Source organism: Ovis canadensis, chromosome 5, assembly GCF_042477335.2.
Source record: "Ovis canadensis isolate MfBH-ARS-UI-01 breed Bighorn chromosome 5, ARS-UI_OviCan_v2, whole genome shotgun sequence".
Classification (NCBI taxonomy): domain Eukaryota; kingdom Metazoa; phylum Chordata; class Mammalia; order Artiodactyla; family Bovidae; genus Ovis; species Ovis canadensis.
Genome location: NC_091249.1, coordinates 111,848,707 through 111,871,497, shown reverse-complemented (window position 1 = coordinate 111,871,497; position 22,791 = coordinate 111,848,707).

Here is a 22,791-nt window from a genome sequence, read left to right as displayed (position 1 = left end):
GCTCTACTTTTTCTTGTACTCTTTAGAATAAATGATTAACCTTACTTGGCTTTGGTTTTAAAAGTTGGGGTAGTAATAAAAATAACCTTAACAGTAGCAAGAGTACTGAGGAAAATAGTTATAAAGGTAATAAATTATAAAGATTAAAAATATAAAGTATCATGCAATTTTTAACCAGCTGTACTGAAAGTACATCATATTCTAGGTAAAAGTCAAATTGATATTCAATCATAATTTTTCAAACATTACCTTTGATCCTATCACTAACAATTCATCGGATTTCAAAACAAATATCACACTTGATCAAAAGAAATACTCTATAAGTAGATGTTTTTCTATTCTACCTCTGTTGGGAAATAAACTGTTTTTCACAGTTAATAGTCACTTTTTTTTAAAAGATGCTCATGTTTTGTAATACAAATAACATGTCAATCTAATATTCTTCGGTAATCAAAAAATAACATTCTCACATTTACTTTTTTGCAAAATATAAAAAACTGAGTATTACATATAAATTTCTTTAAGCCAAACAAATACATGTACAAAGATATCATTTATACACTCAGTCCAATAAGGCTTCTTATTTACTTATAACTACAAAACCTACAGAATGCCTGACAAGCTCTGACCTCACAGATTTCAATAAAATCCTTCAGACTATATTTGGGTCAATTCTCCTCAAGGGTGTGTACCCGACTTCCTTTTTTGTCTGCTTAGCACTATAAGATTTCCAAAAACTCCATTTTACTTTTCAGTGTCTTTCTACTCATTTGCTTTGCCCTTGACACCCACTATTGAAATCCAGAATTCATTAGAAGGACTGATGCTGAAGCTGAAACTCCAATACTTTGGCCACCTGATGTGAACAACTGACTCATTTGAAAAGACCCTGATGCTCGGAAAGATTGAAGGCAGGAGGAGAAGGGGATGACAAAGGATGAGATGGATGGATGGCATCACCAACTCAATGGACATGAGTCTGAGTAAACTCCTCTGGGAGTTGATGATGGATAGGGAGGCCTGGCATGCTGCAGTCCATGGGGTTGCAAAGAGTCGGACACGACTGAGTGACTGAGCTGAACTGACACCCACAGATTTAAGACTCTGGTTTATCATTTGGTAGAAAACCAGAGAGTCTGTCTCATTTCTCTGTCCCTACACCCTCTATCTCTAGACTGTTGGACCCCCTCTTTCAAAGTTTTGGCAGCTCTGAACTCCATTTTGTGACTCCAAAATCTAAGGCTGGCCAAAACATCCCTGGCCTTTCTGCTTATCAGTTATGACTCCTTTTTGGATTCTCAGCCTCTGTCACTGCACCTATTATAGGGGTAAATAGAGCCTTGAGGAAAACAATGACTCTATTTTTAAGTTTCCTTTTCTGTGGATTTTAACCCTTCAGGCCCTGGTTTCCATAGAGACACGCCATTGCTTTCATTTACAACTTACTTGTTCAGCTGAGCCTTTGCACAATGCTGAGGTTAGGGGTGACCACCCACTACCAGGTCAAAATATTCGCCCAGAACTTGCTATCTGCCCTTGGCACTAGAAGTTCCTCCACATCCATGGATTCAACTACACTCAGAGCTGGTGGTACCACAGCATTTATTACTGAAAAAAAAATCCATTTTTACTGTTGCAAAAAATCTTCAAGTGGACCCAAGCAGTTCCAGCCAGTGTTGTCCAGCTTAGCTATTTATTATTCCACTTCCCTGACATGTTTTCAGTGGAGGAATAGATCATCACAAGTAACTCCATCTTACCCAGGAGCAGCAGTAAGATTTTCTCTTTTTACCTTTATCCTACCCTTTCTCTCTTCCCCATTTTCTAAGCATATAATATGGAACAAGAACTACAAATCATGTGAGATTGTAAGAGATGCAAATTAGAAATTAAAAATATCTAGTAACTCATGATTATTTCTGGGATGCTCTAACTCATGATTATTTCTAGGATGCTCTGGCCTTAAAATTTTCGTAGATTTCCCGTTTACAGTTCTGTTTTCCAAATGTTTTGAAATTGACAATATTGATTTCAGTGCTTTGGGAAGCTACCTTTCGTGCTCCCAACTTTTCTTCCAGCTTTCACTCTTTTCCCTGCCCTGGTTTCTCTTACAAGTCTGCATAGACAATGTAATACAAACGAGAGTATGAAAACACTTTTTAAAACTCTTTCGGAACTTCTCTGGCGGTCCAGTAAAGACTGCCTTCCAATGCAGGAAGTGCCAGTTTGATATCTGATTGGGGAGCTAAAATTCCACATGCCTCACAGCCAAAAAACCAAAACATAAAACCGAAGCAATATTGTAACAAATTTAATAGCAGATTTTAAAAATGGCCCATATCAAAAAACTCTAAAAAAAAACCAACAACTTTTTTTACTCTGGCATTTATGCAAATTTAGATTAAAATCTATTTTTATCATCTCTTTCTTTTTTTTTTCAGTAAGAAAACTTTTTAGTACACCTTTCAAATTGCAATTGTGTAGAAAGGTTAAGATTTGAACAAATTAAAATATTTGGTAACAATCCTAGATTCCTAAAATAAGTATATAAAATGGAAAGCTGCCATAGAAAATTTAAACTTTCCACACATAAGTAAAATATATTCCTAATTATTTTAGAATTAATCCCATCATGTTTCACATACGTCAGTAGAATTTGCCAAGAATATCCACTTGTACCTAAAATATGAATAGCAAAAAAAAAAAAAAGTTACTTTGAGAAATAATAAATTTTAGAAATTCCTCACATAACAATTTGCTGTTTGCTTTCTGATTAGGGAATAATATTATATGATATAAGAAAAAATGAAATTTACTATTTGAACTAAACAAAGTATACACTAAAGTTCATGCTTATCTTCTGAAAAAATACCCTTGATTAATAATTAGTCCTATATTTAAAGTGTTATTTCTGCTGTGCCATGGGATTATATGTGAGATTTTCTATGGAATAAATATTATCAGATAAAAATATTAAAAGTGCTTGACATTCCAGAGGGTAGGTGGAGCAATGAATTTACAAAGTTAAATGATTTATGAGTAGTAATCAGAATATTTCATTTAGCCATGCCATATATTTGATCAAATTTAGTGATATAAAACAGGTATGGGAATGTCACCTCTGTTACAGCAATTAAAATGTCAGTAGAAATAGCAGAATCAAGAGTTTTTTATTTATAATGCAAAATAAATTATCTTTTAAAGCAATGTAAAACTTTTAAGAAAACTACTGACACTTATGTTCATAAAGTGATATTTCTATGTTATTTATTTGGCTTAAGAAAGGGAATACCCCTGATTTTTAAATCATTTATCAGCACAATATTTTAAACATTACATCCTTATTCGTCTTGGTTAAAAAACTGTAGTATCTAATCCTAAAATGTATATTCTTTTGCATTTGCCATGTATTTGTCCCCTTTAGATGACATTTGTAGGCAGAAACTGTGCAGTTTCCCACTGTCCTTTTTTAAAAAGGAAATTTATGACATGCAAATTATACTTTAATAAAAATAACCTCTTATGACTGATTATATTTCTCTGTGATAGAAAACAATTTTTATCTTACTTTGAATCAGATGAATTTTATATCATTTTTACTTGAAATATTCCTCAATGTACTTTAAAGAAGCCTTTTGAAAACAGAATAATGTAAATGCCTCTTATTATGGAACTTGAAAAATTTAGAAATTTCTTCTTTACATTGTACTCAACAAACAGGGAGACTAACCAAAAAAGTGTCATTTCTTGACTTCATTCTTTTTAATCCCCCCTTACTTCAGGAGAATCCTTCACCCTTACATCAGGTTGATCCTCACAACCTATATATTTTGTCTCCTATAAAAGCATCAGGTCTTTAAAATGTTCTTTGTGTTTTATTTTTACTGGAATATATTTTTAGGGTTTAAGAAGGATATTGATGTCCAACACATATTTTAATTAGCTATATCCTTTGAGGTGTTGAGTAATTTTATAAAAGACACAGTCTGTCTCTAAGATTTTGAAAGAGTCTTTGATTATTCATAAGAGTTGAATGATTCTTGAGAGCTTCATAGAAAAGATTGTAATACGATTATCCCTTTTGTGATAACATGTTACAAAGGATATGAGTATGCACATAATATTTTGATTAAAAAATAAATGCAGAAACATAAACATCTTCATTTGCAATATGTGACAGATTCTGGCCTGTTTTGATTCTGACCTAATTCCATAAATTCAGGGGCTTCCCAGGTGGCGCTAGTGGTAAAGAACCACTTATGTGCAGGAAACATAAGAGACTTGGATTCGATTCCTGGGTCGGGAAGATCCCCTGGAGGACAGCATGGCAACCCACTCCAGTATTCTTGCCATGGAGAACCCCATGGACAGAGGAGCCTGGCGGGCTACAGTCCATGTGGTCACAGGGTTGGACACAACTGAGTGACTAACATTTAATATCATAAAATTCACTTTCCTTTACTGACAGTAAGGGAATAAGTTCAGGAAAATCAGATTTTAACCATGGCAATTTTCCCCATTACTTAAAAAAAAAACACAGTTAATTGCTTCAGTTCAGTTCAGTCACTTAGTCGTGTCCAACTCTTGGCAACACCATGAATCAACAGTTACCACTTTTTAAAAACAAGTGTTCAGAATTACAAATGACTGCATACATCTAATTAAAAATTAAAATGGCAAAATACATCAAATAGGAGACATCATGTGTGCTAATGTTTAATTGAACATACTGTACATATGAATTAAGTATGTAATGCAAAGAAATTTTTCTGAGTATGTACCATTGTAGCTGTCACCAAGATCAATATACAGAAAATTCACCTGATGTAACCATTATGAACATGTTAAATTAATGCCAGTAGTTAATGAACTCATACAAGTGAAGTCATATGGCATATATGCTTTGACTTTTGACTGTTCTTTCAATGTTTAATGTAGTAATATTCACTCATGTCATACCAGAAGCTTTTGTTTGTTTGTATTTTGTTTTTTCATTTCTGTGTAGTTTTCCTTATGTGAATATACTACAACTTGCTTATACATTTTATCATTGATGATTATTTCCAATTTGGTGTTGTGATGAATGAAGCTGTGCTGAACATTCTCACATAAGGCCTTGGTTGGAATTGGTTTGTCACATTGTATACCTTAGCTTCGGAGAAGGCAATGGCACCCCACTCCAGTACTCTTGCCTGGAAATCCCATGGATGGAGGAGCCTGGTAGGCTGCAGTCCATGGGGTCACAAAGAGTCAGACACGACTGAGCGACTTCAGTTTCCCTTTTCCCTTTCATGCATTGGAGAAGGAAATGGCAACCCACTTCAGTGTTCTTGCCTGGAGAATCCCAGGGACAGGGGAGCCTGGTGGGCTGCCGTCTGTGGGGTCGCACAGAGTCGGACACGAGTGAAGCGACTTAGCAGCAGCAAACCTTAGCTTTAGTTGCTACTGCCAAACATATATTAAAGGTGATTGTATCAAGTTATACTTTCACGGCCAGTGTTAATGTGACACTTGACTCGCATCCTCTCTGCTATTTGTCACTCTCCTTTCTATTAATTTTCTCCCATTATTTGGGTGTAGTAGTATCTCAGAAATTTAATTTTCATCTACCTAATGGCTAAAAACCTTTTTCATGTCCTTATTGGCTAGTTGGATATCTTCTTTTGCTAAGCATTTGTTCAGTTTTTTTTGTTGTTGCTTTTATTTATTTTAATGATATATTTTACTTACTTTATTTAAATAAGCATTTCTGCCACAGTCCTTTGATATATATATATATATATATGTATATCAAAAATTCTATCTCAGCCTATGTCTTTCTTAATTTTCACTCTCTCAAAGTTATCTTAGAATCATTTGATATTCTTAATTTTAGTGACACCTGATTGACCATATTTTTATGAATACTTATTGTGTCTTGTTTAAAATAAATATTTCCTTAGTATAAAATCATAAAACTAATTTCTTATGTTCTTTTTCTAAGTTTATTTTACTTCTAGCTCTAGGTCTATGTTCTGTCTGAAATTAAAGTTTTACTTGTCATTTGAATGTGTGGTGATCATTATACAGCTGAACCTTGAATAACGCAGGGGTTAGTGGCGAGGACTCCCACAGAGTGGAAAATCTGTATACTGCTATAACTGCCTCAGTAACAAAGAAATTGATCAATGATTCATCCAAAAACAGGAAGCTGAAACAGTTTGGACTGAATCAGGACTCAAACCCTAGTCATTTTGATTCCTCATATTGTGGCTGTATTCAAATAAAAAATTGCCTCCACATTTAGTCAGTTTAAAGATCCATAAAATGAAAAGTGCAGCTACTATGCAGATTGAAAAATCTGCACATAAGTGGATCCTTGTTGTGCAAATTCATGTTTGAGTGTCAACTGTGTTCATTTTTTCCATGTGTTGTGATAGGCAACCTCTAAGGAGGTTCTTAATTATCCCTGCTACCAATATCCATGCCCTTATGCAGTTTTTTCCCCATGAGTGCAGATCAGATGGCACACTGCGGAAGTGACAGGATGTCCCTTCCAAGATTTAGCTGTAAAAGATAGGCCTCTAGTACAGCCACTATGGAGAACAGTGTGAAGATTCCTTAAACAGCTGGAAATAGAGCTGCCATATGACCCAGCAATCCCACTGCTGTGCATACACACCGAGGAAACCAGAACTGAAAGAGACACGTGTACCCTCGTGTTCATCGCAGCACTGTTTATAATAGCCAGGACATGGAAGCAACCTAGATGTCCATCAGCAGATGAATGGATAAGAAAGCTGTGGTACGTATACACAATGGAGTATTCCTCAGCCATTAAAAAGAATGCATTTGAATCAGTTCTAATGAGGTGGATGAAACTGGAGCCTATTATATAGAGTGAAGTAAGGCAGAAAGAGAAACACCAATACAGTATACTAACACATATATATGGACTTTAGAAAAATGGTAACGATGACCCTGTATGTGAGACAGCACAAGAGACACAGATGTATAGAACAGACTTTCGGACTGTGAGGGAGAGGGAGAGGGTGGGACGATTTGAGAGAATAGCATGGAAACATATATATTACCATATGTGAAGTGGCTCTCCAGTCCAGGTTCAATGCATAAGACAGGGTGCTCAGGGCTGGTGCACTGGGATGACCCTGAGGAATGGGATGAGAAGGGAGGTGAGAGGGGGGGTTCAGGATGGGGAACACATGTACAGCGTGGTAGATTCATGTCAATGTATGGCAAAACCACTACAATATTGTAAAGTAATTAGCCTCCAATTAAAATAAATTAATCAAAAAAATAAAAAAGACAGGCCTCTGTCTTTACTGCTCTCACTCACTGTATGTAGTACTACTGCTGTAGGGGTATAGCATTTTACCTCTGCCACCCTGTCTTTATAATCAGAGCTTTATTAAAAAAAAACAGTCTTGATATCTGATACTCTAAGTCCTCCAATGTTGTTTTCTATTTTAGGATTATTTTAATTATAATTTCCATGTTGATTTTAAAATTCAGATTGTCAATTTTTATAAAATTCTGGAATTTTGAAAATTCACATAGAGTCATTCAACCAGTTTAGAAAGGGTAATATTTTTTACCATGTTATATATTCAAAACATGAAGGCTAGAGAGTTTCACTTTTAAGTATTTTTTTCAACTTTCTATTAGCCATGATTTTAAAATTGCAGAGGTTTTACATATCTTTCATTGTTTGTTCCTTTTTAATTGCTTATACTGTTACAATATTTTAATATTTTTAGAAAAATCACTGCTACTGCTGCTGCTGCTAAGTCGCTTCAGTCGTATCCAACTCTGTGTGACCCCATAGACTGCAGCCTACCAGGCTCCCCTGTCCCTGGGATTCTCCAGGCAAGAACACTGGAGTGGGTTGCCATTTCCTTCTCCAGTGCATGAAAGTGAAAGTGAAGTCACTCAGTCGTGTCCGATTTTGAGACCCCAGGGACTGCAGCCTACCAGGCTCCTCCATCCATGGGATTTTCCAGGCAAGAGTACTGGAGTGGGGTGCCATCACCTTCTCCAAGAAAAATCACTAGTATTATATATAGGTATAGAATTGTTTTATATTGAACTCTCATCCAGTAGCCATGGAGAAAATACTTACTGACTTCAATAGTTTCTGTATTTTGCCATTTTGTACACGCACAATTACTTCTACATCTCTAATACAATTTGTGATTATTGGCAATTTAATTTTTTACTGACCATCTTTAAGCTTCTGCTTCTTACAGTGCAGGTCACAGTGTTTCTAATATGCATAAAGATTTGCATAAAAACCTACTGCTGAATGTTGCCTATTGAATCATTCTAAATCCATTCCTTACACCCCTTGTTTGAGAGTCTGTGGGTGTGCATACTAAGTCGCTTCAGGCATATCGGACTCTGTGACCCTATAGACTATAGCCCTCTGGGCTCCTCTGTCCCTGAGATTCTCCAGGCAAGAATACTGGAGTGGGTTGCTGTGCCCTCCTCCAAGGGAAATTCCCCATTCAGGGGTCAAACCCACGTCTTTTATATCTCCTGCATTGGAGTGGGTTCTTCTCCACTAGCACCACCTGGAAGCTTGAGAGGCTGGAAACCAACGCCCACCCCCCCCCCCCAAAAAAAAAGTTATTTCAAAGACTTTAGTGCTCCTCGAACTTTGGAGGCACTCACAAGAAAGTGGGCTATTTATGGTGGTAATAGTACCAGGAGTTGGCAGTGTCATGGATTCAATTTCCTTATCTCTGAAACAAAAGTTTTGGGTATCGCTATTCTAATCTCAGAGTTTCATTTACAGGGATGACAGCAGCAAGAATGAATGTTGAGAGCAATGGGTTAATGAATTTAGCATCATTTTAATCCCAGTCTCACCAGTAGTTTCTATCAGAGTCAGTTCATCATTTTTTGGAACCATGTCATATATTTTCAGCTGAGTTACTTTCAGCACTTTCAATATTTTGCTGGTACCTATTTTTTACATTATTATTATTATTAGTTATTAAATATATATAACTATATATATTTCTAAATAATTATAGTATATTATAATCATCATCATTATTATTATCACTTAAAATTCCTGAAGTATTTGCTTTTTCTATTCAGCCCTCAGTAATAGTGTTTTATATAAGAGTCTCTCAACTTAATCTAGGATTAGTTATTTGGTATGATTATGTTTTGGGCTTCCCTGGTGGCTAAGTGGGGCTTAGTGATAAAGAATCTGCCTGCCAATGCAAGAGACTTGAGTTCAATCCCTGGGTTAGGAAGATCCCCTGGAGAAGAGAATAGAAATCACTCCAGTAACCATGCCAGGAAATCCCATGGAGAGAGGAGCCTGGCAGGCTATAGACTATAGGGTTGCAAAAGAGTCAGACATGACTTAGCAACTAAAAAACAGCATAAAATTATGTTTGAAGTTAATGGTGACCCCCAAATAATCACAATTCAAATTATCTTAGCAATTCATAATCTTATTGGGACAAAATTTTCCTAAAGTTTAGCTTGTAGGGCATTTGCCTGCTTGCTGCTGCTGCTGCTAAGTCACATCAATCGTGTCTGACTCTGTGCGACCCCATACACAGCAGCCCAACAGGATCCTCTGTCCCTGGGATTCTCCAGGCAAGAACACTGGAGTGGGTTACCATTTCCTTCTCCAATGCATGAAAGTGAAAAGGGAAAGTGAAGTCACTCAGTCGTGTCTGACTCGTAGCAACCCCGTGGACTGTAACCTGCCAATCTCCTCCATCCATGGGATTTTTCAGGTGAGAGTACTAGAGTGGGGTGCCATCGCCTTCTCCATTTGCCTGCTTAGTGGACTATTAACTGGAATGAGGAATGAGTGAATTCTACGAAGTGGGTGCTACAAGTTGAATATCCTAAAATTTACATATTGAATTCCTAATACACAACATGATGGTTTTAGATGGGTCTTTTGGAGGTAATTAGGTCATGATGGAGTCTTCATGGGCCTCTTACCACTTCTGCCATGTTAAAGATTCTTTGTCCCCTCGTGAGGTTACAGGCAAAAGAAAGCCATCTAGGAAGCTGGTCCCTATCAGACACTGAATCTGCTGGTGCCTTGACCTTGGACTTGCCAGCCTCTAAAACTATAAGAAACAAATTTGTTGTTTATAAGGCCTTTAGTTTCTAGTTGGGGCTTCCCTGATAGCTCAGTTGGTAAAGAATCTTCCTGCAATGCAGAAGACCCCAGTTCAGTTCCAGGGTCGAGAAGATCCCCTGGAAAAGGGATAGGCTACCCACTCCAGTATTCTTGGGCTTCCCTTGTGGCCCAGCTGGTAATGAATCTGCCTGCAATGCAGGAGATCTGGGTTCAATCCCTGGGTTGGGAAGATCCCCTGGCTAAGGGAAAGGGTACCCACTCCAGTATTCTGCCCTGGAGAATTCCATGGACTGTATAGTCCATGGGGTCACAAAGAGTCAGACACGGCTGAGTGACTTCCATTTTCACAGTCTCTAGTATTTTATTACAGCATCCCAAATGTACTAAAATAGTGGAATAGCTGCTTCTGACTAGAGTAAATAATTTAAATAAAGAAAATAAGAAAAACATTCTGGGATTTAAATTTTCAGTGAAAGCCACAGAGGATAAATATATATGACTATTTTAAATAATATCTAATAAATTTTTTATTATTGTTTATTATTATAAGATCTGTAAAACAACAAATTATTGTATTATTATATTAATGTATATTAATTATACATTAATTAATTTATATTATATTAATGTATATTATTAATGTATTAATGTATTATTGTTAATGTATTAATGTATTATTTGTTATGTATTTGTAATGTATTATTGTTAATGTATTAATGTATTATTTGTTATTTTGTTTATTATTGTTTATTATTATAAGATCTGTAAAACAACAAATAATATTTAAGTTTGAGGGTTGTTAAAATACATTATAAGCAGATTTTGCTTTCTAAAGGTGACTACAAAGTCACCATCCATTTTATATGCTCTTTGGAAATGTGACATTGATCATCCTGATGAAAGGAGTTTATTTTTCCATCCCTTTGACAGTAGTACTTCCTCAGTGATCAGTGCAAAGAAATAGAAAACAATAGAATAGGAAAGACTAGAGATTTCTTCAAGAAAATTAGAGATACCAAGGGAACATTTCACAGAATGATGGGCTCAGTAAAGGACAGAAATGGTTGGGACCTAACAGAAGCAGAAATATTAAGAAAAGGAGGCAAGAATACACAGAAGAACTGTACAAAAAAGATCTTCACAACCCAGATAATCATGATGGTGTGATCACTCACCTAGAGCCAGACATCTTGTAATGTGAAGTCAAGTGGGCCTTCGAAAGCATCACTATGAACAAAGCTAGTGGAGGTGATGGCATTCCAGTTGAGCTATTGTTCGTAGTGATGTTTCCTAGGGCTCACTTGACTTTGCATTCCAGGATGTCTGGCTCTAGGTAATTAATCTCATCATTGTGGTTATCTAGGTCATGAAGTAGAGGAAAACAATAGAATGGCAAAGACTAGAGATGCCTTGAAGAAAACTAGAGATACCAAGGGAACATTTCAGGCAGAGAAGGACTCAATAAAGGACAGGAATGGTATGGACCTAACAGAAGCAGAAGATATTAAGAAGAGGTGACAAGAATACACAGAAGAACTATACAAAAAAGATCTTCACGACCCAGATAATCATGATGGTGTGATCACTCACCCAGAGCCAGACATCCTGGAATGTGAAGTCAAGTGAGCCTTAGAAAGCATGGCTATGAACAAAGATAGTGGAGGTGGTGGAATTCCAGTCAAGCTATTTCAAATCCTGAAAGATGATGCTGTGAAAGTGCTTCACTCAATATGCCAGCAAATTTGGAAAACTCAGCAGTGGCCACAGGACTGGAAAAAGTCCGTTTTCATTCCAATCCCAAAGAAAGGCAATGGCAAGGAGTGCTCAAACTACCACACAGTTGCAGTCATCTCACAAGCTAGTAAAGTAATGCTCAAAATTCTCCAGTCAGGCTTCAATAGTTCGTGAACTGTGAACTTCCAGATGTTCAAGCTGGTTTTAGAAAAGGCAGAGGAAACAGAGATCAAATTGCCAACATCCGCTGGATCACCAAAAAGGCAAGAGAGTTTCAGAAAAACATTGATTTCTGCTTTATTGACTATGCCAAAGCTTTTGACCTTGTGGATCACGATCAACTATGTAAAATTCTGAAAGAGATAGGACTACCCGACCGCCTGACCTCCCTCTTGAGAAACCTGTATGCAGGTCAGGAAGCAACCGTTAGAACTGGACATGGAACAACACTGATTCCAAATAGGAAAAGGAGTACGTCAAGGCTGTATGTTGTCACCCTGCTTATTTAACTTATATGTGGAGTACATCATGAGAAATGCTGGGCTGGAAGAAGCACAAGCTGGAATCAAGATTGCCAGGAGAAATATCAATAACCTCAGATATGCAGATGACACCACCCTTATGGCAGAAAGTGAAGAAGAACTAAAGAACCTCTTGATGAAAGTGAAAGAGGAGAGTGAAAAAGTTGGCTTAAAGCTCAACGTTCAGAAAATTAAGATCATGGCATCCAGTCCCATCACTTCATGGCAAATAGATGGGGAAATAGTGGAAACAATGGCAGACCTTTTTTTTTATTTTTTTGGTTAGGGGTGCTCCGAAATCACTGCAGATGGTGACTGCAGCCATGAAATTGAAAGATGCTTACTCCTTGAAAGGAAATTATGACCAACCTAGATAGCATATTAAAAAGCAAAGACATTACTTTGCCAACAAAGGTCTGGTTGGCAACAAAGGTCTAGTCAAGGCTATGGTTTTTCCAGTAGTCATGTATGGATGTGAGAGTTGGACTATAAAGAAAACTGAGCACAGAAGAATTGATGCTTTTGAACTGAGGTGTTGGGAGAAGACTCTTGAGAGTCCCTTGGACTGCAAGGAGATCCAACCAGTCCATTCTAATGGAGATCAGCCCTGGGTGTTCATTGGAAGGACTGATGCTGAAGCTGAAACTTCAATACTTTGGCCACCTGATGCAAAGAACTGACTCATTGGAAAAGACCCTGATGCTGGGAAAAATTGAATGTGGGAGAAGGGGACAACAGAGGATGATATGGTTGGATGCCATCACCAACTCAGTGGGCATGAGTTTGAATAAACTCTGGGAGTTGGTGATGGACAGGGAGGCCTGGCACACTGCAGTCCATGGGGTCACAAAGAGTCAAACACAACTGAGTGACTGAACTGAACTTGAATGTAGGCAAGCCCTGAGCTGGCTTTTTCCAATAAAGTAATGGCAGAAATGATCTTATGTCAGTTCTAAGTGTCTCTAAACATGTCAATGTATGGCAAAACCAATACAGTATTATAAAGCAAAATAAAGTAAAAATAAAAATTTAAAATAGAAAAAAAAATAGATAACCAACAAGGATCTGTGTGTGTGTGTGTGTGTGTGTAAGTGAATCACTTGGCTATACATCTGAATTGTAAATCAACTATATTTCAATAAAAATTTTTTTAAGTTAAAAAAAAGAATTTCTTTACATTACTAATGATGATTACAACTTATAGGCTTTTACAATAGTTCAAAGGCAATAAAGACTAAAATCAGATAACAAAACTGTGTCTCCTTGATATGGCAACATTTTCCATTGAAGAATCTAGGCTAGTCTGATGACCTTTTGATATGCTGGGGGGCAGAGGAAAGAGAGAAACTATCACATGGAAGACCAGAGGCACCAGACATTTTATGAAGATACCAACTTGGGTAATCCAGCCAAGTCAAGCCTCTGATGATTCTAGCACTTCTTGCCATATGACTAGCGTTGTATATGAGATTCAGTGAGAAAAATCTGTGAAGATGCAGAACCATGAAATGAATATCTTTTTTTCCGAAGCTGTTAATTTCTTGGCGGTTTATCACACAGCTATAGAATGAAAATTGCTATGAGAACTGGAGTATTGACAAACAAAAACCTAAAATATGTGGCACTGGTTTTGGAACTGGATCCCAGGAAATGGCTAGGAAGACCTTGAGGAAACTGATGACAGAAGCTGGAAAAATAATGAGCATAGTGTTATTGGAGTCTGGATGGAGAACAGCCTGTGTTATAGAGCAGTAGAAAGGACAGCAAAATGGTTGTCTATTATAACATGAAAAATAGGAAATTAACTAGTGCTTCTGGCTACGGGTACTTCCACCAGGAATGTTCGAAAAGGCCAACTGATGTTTTATCTATATTTGCTAAAAAATACAGATGAATGAAAGAAGGAACTGCCCAATTGCTGAGCAGAATTAATAGGACATATAAGGCAATCTGGATGCTTTCAAGCCAAAATGTTCTCAGAGTAAGAAGTAACCTCAGAATAAAGATCAAATCAGGAACTGGTGGCTCAGATGGTAAAGAATCTGCCTGAAGTGCAGAGATTTGGGTTTTATCCCTGGGTCAGGAATATCCCCTCGAGCAGGGAATGACTATCCAGTCTAGAATTGTTGCCTGAAAAATTCCATGGACAGAGGAGCTTGGTGGGCTACAGTCTATGGGGTCGCAAAGAGTCAGACATAACTGAGCAACTAACAATTTTCCAGTAAAATGTAGCCTCAGAAAGAATGTAAACTAAGGATGTTGTTGTAAAATTCTTCATCAAAACACTAACAGGACTTAAGGTGACATCCCTTATGTCATCTCAGTTGGAGAAAAATGACTTTTGAGGAACTTAAAGACTTTCTTGACTTTTTTCTGCTAGGCAAATTGGCTTCTAATATCATGAAGCTGTCATTTAATAGTTGTTTAAATGTCAGTTCATGAGTCTTATTGAGAGAATTCGTCTTGAAGAAATTTGTGAGTGTCACTTTGGTTTTCTAGTAGGAATACCAGTAAGATTCATAGGGCTATCACAGAGATTTTAAGAGAATCGGGTCAGCCAAAGCATCAGCATCTTGTACTGAGAGGCAGAGATAATTACAACTGAAAACAGTCCTCAGGGCTCACAGATTTCAAATGTTGGGAAGCAGTTTTGGAAAACTACTCAGCTGCAAATATGAACTGATCAGAAAGAAGACTGATTCAGAATGTAGAGTTAAGCTCAATTTCTAAGATCAGAAATGACCCTAATCAAGGAACTTGTGACATGCCTAAGCAGATGCTGTAATTTGTATGGGCCAATGACTGCCATGTTCTTCTATGCTGGCTATGCCTGTCTTACCAACATATGCTGGATGAATGTGGGAGTAGATAACATAGTTGATACTCTTCAAATATAAACAAACATCTCCCCGTAGTCTGGGTTTATTGACAGTCTTGTCATCTTATTTAATTGAAAAATTTTCCATAGGCTTTCTCTTTTGTTTTAAAATAAGAGGATTTGTGGAAGTTTTCCCCTCTCCCCAAACAAACAAACACAACAATAAGAAATCTACTCTTCTCTACATACTTACTAACAGGAATATTCTGTGCTAATACGAGTTCCAAGGAATTCCTGAATATTCAGCTTAATTTTTTTAGGCAACTTTCTTTTTTAAAAATACATATTTATTAGTGTATAATCAGGACTTAATGTTTTAGACTTTTTTATACCACATAAGGGGCTTCCCTCATAACTCAGCTGGTAAATCATCTGCTTGCAATGCAGGAGACCCAAGTTCGATTTCTGGGTCGGGAAGATCCCCTGGAGAAGGAAATGGCAATCCACTCCAGTATTCTTGCCTGGAGAATCCCATGGACAGAGGAGCCTGACAAGCTACAGTTTATGGGATTGCAAGTTGGGCATGACTTAGCGACTACACCACCACCATCATACCACATAAGAACCTCATAAGAAAATATTAGAGATGCCACCATAAACATTCATGATATTTTCAAAATCATATCAAAGAATTTTATCACATATATTTGATCTAAACTTTGCCCTAAAGGCTGCATTCTACTAGTAATGCTCTGGATTTGATCTTTACCCTTAGGCTCTTTCTTATTGGGAAATATTTTGTTGGCTGAAAATATCATTCAGGGGGATCATAACTAAATTTATGAAGGTCTGTCTTGGTTTCATGAAGAATTTTTTGTGCATGTGCTTCCCTCAAATGTAGAAAACATACATGGCAAAACATGACATTTATGACTTTCATTCTTTGGCAATTACAGATTCCAAATATCAGAATCCATTCTCTTCCTTGAGATCTTATCATATATACTTTTCAATCTGTTATTTCTATGTGGTCAGGTTAAGGGAATAACCATATTTCCCATTGTGAATGACTTTTATAGGAGGTATGCTTTTACCAGAAGACTATCAGAACTTCTTTTTAAGGCTTACTTTTTAAAAGGTATATCACAGGGTATATGATAAAATGAAATTTATAAACTGTTAATAAGATCTAACTGTTAGGTACATGACTTTGAGGAATATAATTAACAAGTCAGTATCACTGTATCAGAATAATTTAAATATAAATGCCTTTCTTTTGGAATTTTCTTAAGATTAACGATGTAATGTGTATGGGATGGCAAACAGAACTTATGACATAGAAGAGGTTTCAGTAAATGACTTCCCTTCTGTATTCCCCTGTTTCCTTTTACAAGTTTTGATTAAGAAAGCATCATCTGTGCATGCCACCTGGCTAAAAATTCTGTGGTATATTTCCACAATGTTGTTATTCAGTAACTGAGCTCTGTCCAGCTCTTTGTGACCACATGGACTGCAGCATGCCAACCTCCACTGTCCACTATCTCCCACGGTTTGCTCAAACTCATGTCCATTGAGTCAGTGATACCACCCAACCATCTCATCCTTTATCACCCCTTTCTCCTGCCCTCAGTCTTACCCAGCATCAGGGTCTTTTCCGATGAGTCAGCGTTTCATTTCAAGAGGCTAAAGTATCAGAACTTCAACATCAGTTCTTCCAATGAATAATCAGGATTGATTTCCTTTAGAATTGACTGGCCTGATTGCCTTGCTATCCAAATGAAACAGGAATCTTAGTTCTTGTTCATGGAGCTGAAGAGTGAACTTCATGAACATGCAAACACTCACAGCAGCAAGCAAATAGGATTTATTTTAAAGAGAAAGAAAGTACAAAGCTCTCAAACTAGATACTGAGAGGGGGGTAGAAAGTCCCCAAGAGGCGGGACTTACAGCAGTCTGATAACTTATTAGACTAAGGACACATTCCAGGAATTGAGGATAAAGGGTACAGTTATAGGTTAATGGAGTGAGAACTTTGTTGAAAACAAGACCTACAGTGTAGGTTGCAGACTCCTACACTGACTGCTAGCAATTTCAACCTCACAAGGGACTCCCAAAAGTCTTCTCCAGAGACACAGTTTGCAAGCATCAGCTTCAGCACTCCGCCTTCTTTATGGTCCAGCTCTCACATCTGTACATGATACTAGAAAAACTGTAGCTTTGACTATATGAGCTTTTGTTGGCAAAGTGATGTCTCTGCATTTTAATAAGCTGTCTAGGTTTGTCATAGCTTTCCTTCCAAGAAGCAAGTTTCCTTTAAATTTATGGCTGCAGTCACCATCTGCAGGGATTTTGGAGCCAAAGAAAAGAAAATCTGTCACTGCTTTCCCTTTTTCCCTTATATGCCATGGAGTAATGGGACTGGATGCCTTGATCTTAGCTTTTTAATGCTGTTTCAAGCCAGCTTTTTCACTGCATCTTGACCCTCATCAAGAGGCCGTTTCCTCTTCACTTTCTGCCATTAGTGATATCATCTGCATATCTGAAGTTGTTGAAAATTCTACTGGCAATCTTGATTCCAGCTTGTGATTGATTCCACAGTACCTCAGCCGTAATTCTGGCTAATACAATACTATGCTTTACCAATTACTATTGATAATAATTGATTTGTCAATTATAACAGTGGTTTCTGCAACAAATGAAGATGTTTAAAAATTAGATCATCTGCTTCCCTCATGAAGATATTGATTCAGTATTGATGGAATGAAGACAATGGTTTGTATTTTTTAAATATTCCCTTAGTGACTCTGATACATACACAAGCTTTAGATTTAAAATCTAAAGCTCTTTTCCTGAGTCTGAAAAGTAGCATTACTGTCACCTCAGTTGTGTCCGACTCTGTGTGACCCCATAGACAGCAGCCCACCTGGCTCCACCATCCCTGGGATTCTCCAAGCAAAAACACTGGAGTGGGTTGCCATTTCCTTCTCCAATGCATGAAAGTGAAACGTGAAAGTCAAGTCGCTCAGTTGTGTCCGACTCTTAGCAACCCCATGGTCTGCAGCCCACCAGGCTCCTCCGTCCATGGGATTTTCCAGGCGAGAGTACTGGAGTGGGCTGCCATCGCCTTTCCTACGGCATCATTGTAGGAAAAACATTAACAGGAGATGAACAAAAAGCAATTGTGATTCAAAAGTTAATAATAAGATACTGTTAATAATAAAAATACATATAGCTCAGAGTCCTTTAGGGTGACAGTTTAGTATCACCTTAAGAAAAATAAAAGCAGGTACCACTGGACTTGAAGGTCTGAATATTTATTAAAAGTTATATACTATATACCTTATATTCCATGTCTTTAATTTCCTGATCTGATTTATTTTCTCTAATAAATTTGTACATACATTTCTACCTTAGACAACAGAATAGCTAGGAAATCTTAGAAAAAACATAGAAGTATATCATGCTAAAGGAAATACAGTGAAATTGAAAGACTACATTAAATAGATTTGTACCTGTAACATCTGTTGAATGATTAACCTTTTAAAAATGACATTCCATAATTTTAGTGTTCTTACAGTCTAAATGAATTGTATCTGAGAATGAAGATTTAGTTTGAATAAAGCTTTTGTTAATGCAAATATTAGTCATTGACTGTTAAGGATTTTTTTTTTTTTTAACTATGAACACAAAGGGTACCTTAGGTTTTTGAGCTCTGAAAATTTTGGTCTTCATATTTTGTGGGGGGAAATGTATGACTGTATTGCTATTACTAGACCTTTGAGTGAAATAAACTGTGAATGGTGGGAAATGCTGTTATGTTGTTCCCAGAACTACAGGGTTCGGGTTTAGAAATTGGATTGTGGAGATTGCCTTAAATCAAACAAAGTGGTTATTTGGCAACACAGTCTGGCCAAGAAGCTTGTTCTGGCTCTTCTGTCAATAAGTAATTTTGAAAAATGCTTCTATTTTCTAATCAAAATTTATATAAATTAGGAAAGAGAAACCACTGGAGTTATTGAGGGAAATGTAAAAACTCAGGATAATTAAGAGAAGTTCAGTTCGGTTCAGTTGCTCATTCATGTTGGATTCTTTGCGACCCCAGGGACTTCCATACCCAGGCTTCCCTGTCCATCACCAACTCCTGGAGCTTGCTCAAGATCTGAGTTATTGTTTCTTTTCTTTTTACTTTAGCTCATTGCTTTTTTTTTTTTTAATATCCACCTGCAATGCAGGAGACCACGGTTCAATTCCTGGGTCAGGACGATTCGCTGGAGAAGGGATAGGCTACCCGCTCCAGTATTCTTGGGCTTCCCTGGTGGCTAGGCTGATAAAGAATCTGCCTGCAAATGCAGGAAAGCTCTGTTTGATCTTTGGCTTGGGAAGATCCCTGGAAAAGGGAATGGCTATCCAGTCCAGTATTTTCGCCTGGAGAATTGCATGGACTGTATAGTTCATGGGGTTGCAAAGAATTTGAAACGACTGAGCAACTTTCACGCTTGATAAACAACTTTGGAATAGTTTCAAGTGTACAGTTCAGCCTCTCAGTCATGTCCCACTCTTTGCAAACCCATGGACTGCAGCAGGCCTGGCTTCCCTGTTCATCACCAGCTCCTGGAGCTGGCTCAAACTCATGTCCATCGAGTTGGTGATGCCATCCAACCATCTTGTCCTCTGTCGTCCCCTTTTCCTCCTGCCTTCAATCTTTCCAAGCATCAGAGTCTTTTCCAATGAGTCACTTCTTCACATCAGGTGGCCAAAGTATTGTAGCTTCAGCTTTAGTATCAGTGCTTCCAATTAATATTCAGGACTGATTTCCTTTAGGATGGACTGGTTGGATCTCCTTGCAGTCTAAGGGACTCTCAAGAGTCCTCCAACACCACAGCTCGAAAGCATCAATTCTTTGGCACTCAGCTTTCTTCACAGTCCAACTCTCATGTCCATACATAACTATAGGAATAAATCATAGCCTTGACTAGATGGACCTTTGTCAATACAGGAATGTCTCTGCTTTTTAATATGCTGTCTAGGTTGGTCATAGCTTTTCTTCCAAGGAGCACGTGTCTTTTAATTTCATGGCTGCTGTCACCATCCACAGTGATTTTGGAGCCCAAGAAAATAAAGTCTCTCACTGTTTCCCCATCCTTTTTTGATGAACAGATGGGACCAGAAGCCATGATCTTCATTTTTTGAATGTTGAGTTTTAAGCCAGTTTTTTCACTCTCCTCTTTCACTTCCATCAAGAGGCTCTTTAGTTTCTCTTCACTTTCTGCCATAAGAGTGGTATGATCAGCATATCTGAGGTTATTGATATTTCTCCAAGCAATCTTGATCCCAGCTTGTTCTTCATCCAGCTCAGCATTTCACATAATGTACTCTGCATATAAGATAAATAAGCAGGGTGACAATATATTGCCTTGATGTACCCCTTCCCCATTTTGGAACAAGTCTGCTGTTCCCAAGTGATTCAGTTACACATATACATGTATCCATTCTTCTTTAAATTTGTTTCCCACTTAAGTTTTTACATAATATTAAGCAGAGATCCCTGTTTGTCAGTTACCTATTTAAATAATGCATGTGTACATGTCAATCTCAAACTCCCAAAATATCCCTTTCCCTCTGATAACCTTAAGTTCATTCTCTAAGTCTGTGTCTATTTTGTAAATAAGTTTATTTGTTTATTCTTTTTAGAGTATGCAGATAAGTGATACCAATCAATCTTTCTCTTTTTCTGTCTTCCTTCAGTATTACAATGTCTAAGTCCATCCATGTTGCTGCAAATGCCATTATTTCATTCTTTATAATTCTGAGTAATATTCATTGTATATATATACCACATCTTTATCCATTTCTCTATCAGTGGAATTTAGATTGCTTAATGAACACTACGCATCCCTGGTGGCTCAGACGGTAAAGCAACTGCCTGCAATCAGGGAGACCGGGGTTTGATCCCTGGGTAGGGAAGATCCTCTGGAGAAGGAAGTGGCAACCCACCCCAGTACTCTTGCTTGGAAAATCCCATGGGGTCGCAAAGAGTCGGACACAACTGAGCGACTTCACTTTCAATTTCAGTGAACACTAGGGTACATGTATCTTTTTTTTAAATATAAATTTATTTATTTTAATTGGAGGATAATTACTTTACAATATTGTATTGGTTTTGCCATACATCAACATGAATCTGCCACGGGTGTACACGTGTTCCCCTTTTGAACCATGTTTTTCTCTGGATATATGATCAGGAGTGGAATTACAGGATCATATGTTTGGTCTATTTTTAGTTTTCTGAGGAACTTCATTACTGTTCTCCACAGGGGCTGTAACAATTTATATTTCCACCTTCAGTGCAAGAAAATTCACTTCTCTCCATACCATCTCCAGCCTTTGTGGATTTTTTTAACGATAGCCATTTTGATTGCTGTGAGGTGATATCTCATTATAGTTTTGATTTGCATATCTCTAATAGTTATGTTGAACATCTTTTCATGTGCTCTTTGGCCATGTATATGTGTTCTTTTGAGAAATATCTATTTAGGTCTTTGCCTATTTTTTTTATTGGATTGCTTGTTTTGATGGTATTAAGCCATGTGAGCTATTTGTAAATTTTGGAGACCCAGTCCCTTATCAGTCATATCATTTGAAAGTATTTTCTCCCACGATGGTGTAATCACTCACCTAGAGCCAGACATCCTGGAATGTGAAGTCAAGTGAGCCTTAGAAAGCATGGCTATGAACAAAGATAGTGGAGGTGATGGAATTCCAGTCGAGCTATTTCAAATCCTGAAAGATGATGCTGTGAAAGTGCTTCACTCAATATGCCAGCAAATTTGGAAAACTCAGCAGTGGCCACAGGACTGGAAAAGGTCAGTTTTCATTCCAATCCCAAAGAAAGGCAATGGCAACGAATGCTCAAACTACCACACAATTGCACTCATCTCACAAGCTAGTAAAGTAATGCTCAAAATTCTCCAGTCAGGCTTCAATAGTTCGTGAACCGTGAACTTCCAGATGTTCAAGCTGGCTTTAGAAAAGGCAGAGGAAACAGAGATCAAATTGCCAACATCCGCTGGATCATGGAAAAAGTAAGAGAGTTCCAGAAAAACATCTATTTCTGCTTTATTGACTATGCCAAAACCTTTGACTGTGTGCATCGCAATAAACTGTGAAAAATTCTGAGAGAAATGGGAATACCAGACCACCTGACCTGCCTCTTGAGAAATCTGTATGCAGGTCAGGAAGCAGCAGTTAGAACTGGACATGGAACAACAGACTGGTTCCAAATAGGAAAAGGAGTACGTCAAGGCTGCATATTGTCACCCTGCTTATTTAACTTATATGCAGAGTACATCATGAGAAACGCTGCGCTGCAAGAAGCACAGGCTGGAATCAAGATTGCCGGGAAAAATATCAATAACCTCAGATATGCAGATGACACCACCCTTATGGCAGAAAGTGAAGAGGAACTAAAAGCCTCTTGATGAAAGTGAAAGTGGAGAGTGAAAAAGTTGGCCTAAAGCTCAACATTCAGAAAACGAAGATCATGGCATCCAGTCCCATCACTTCATGGGAAATAGATGGGGAAACAGTGGAAACAGTGTCAG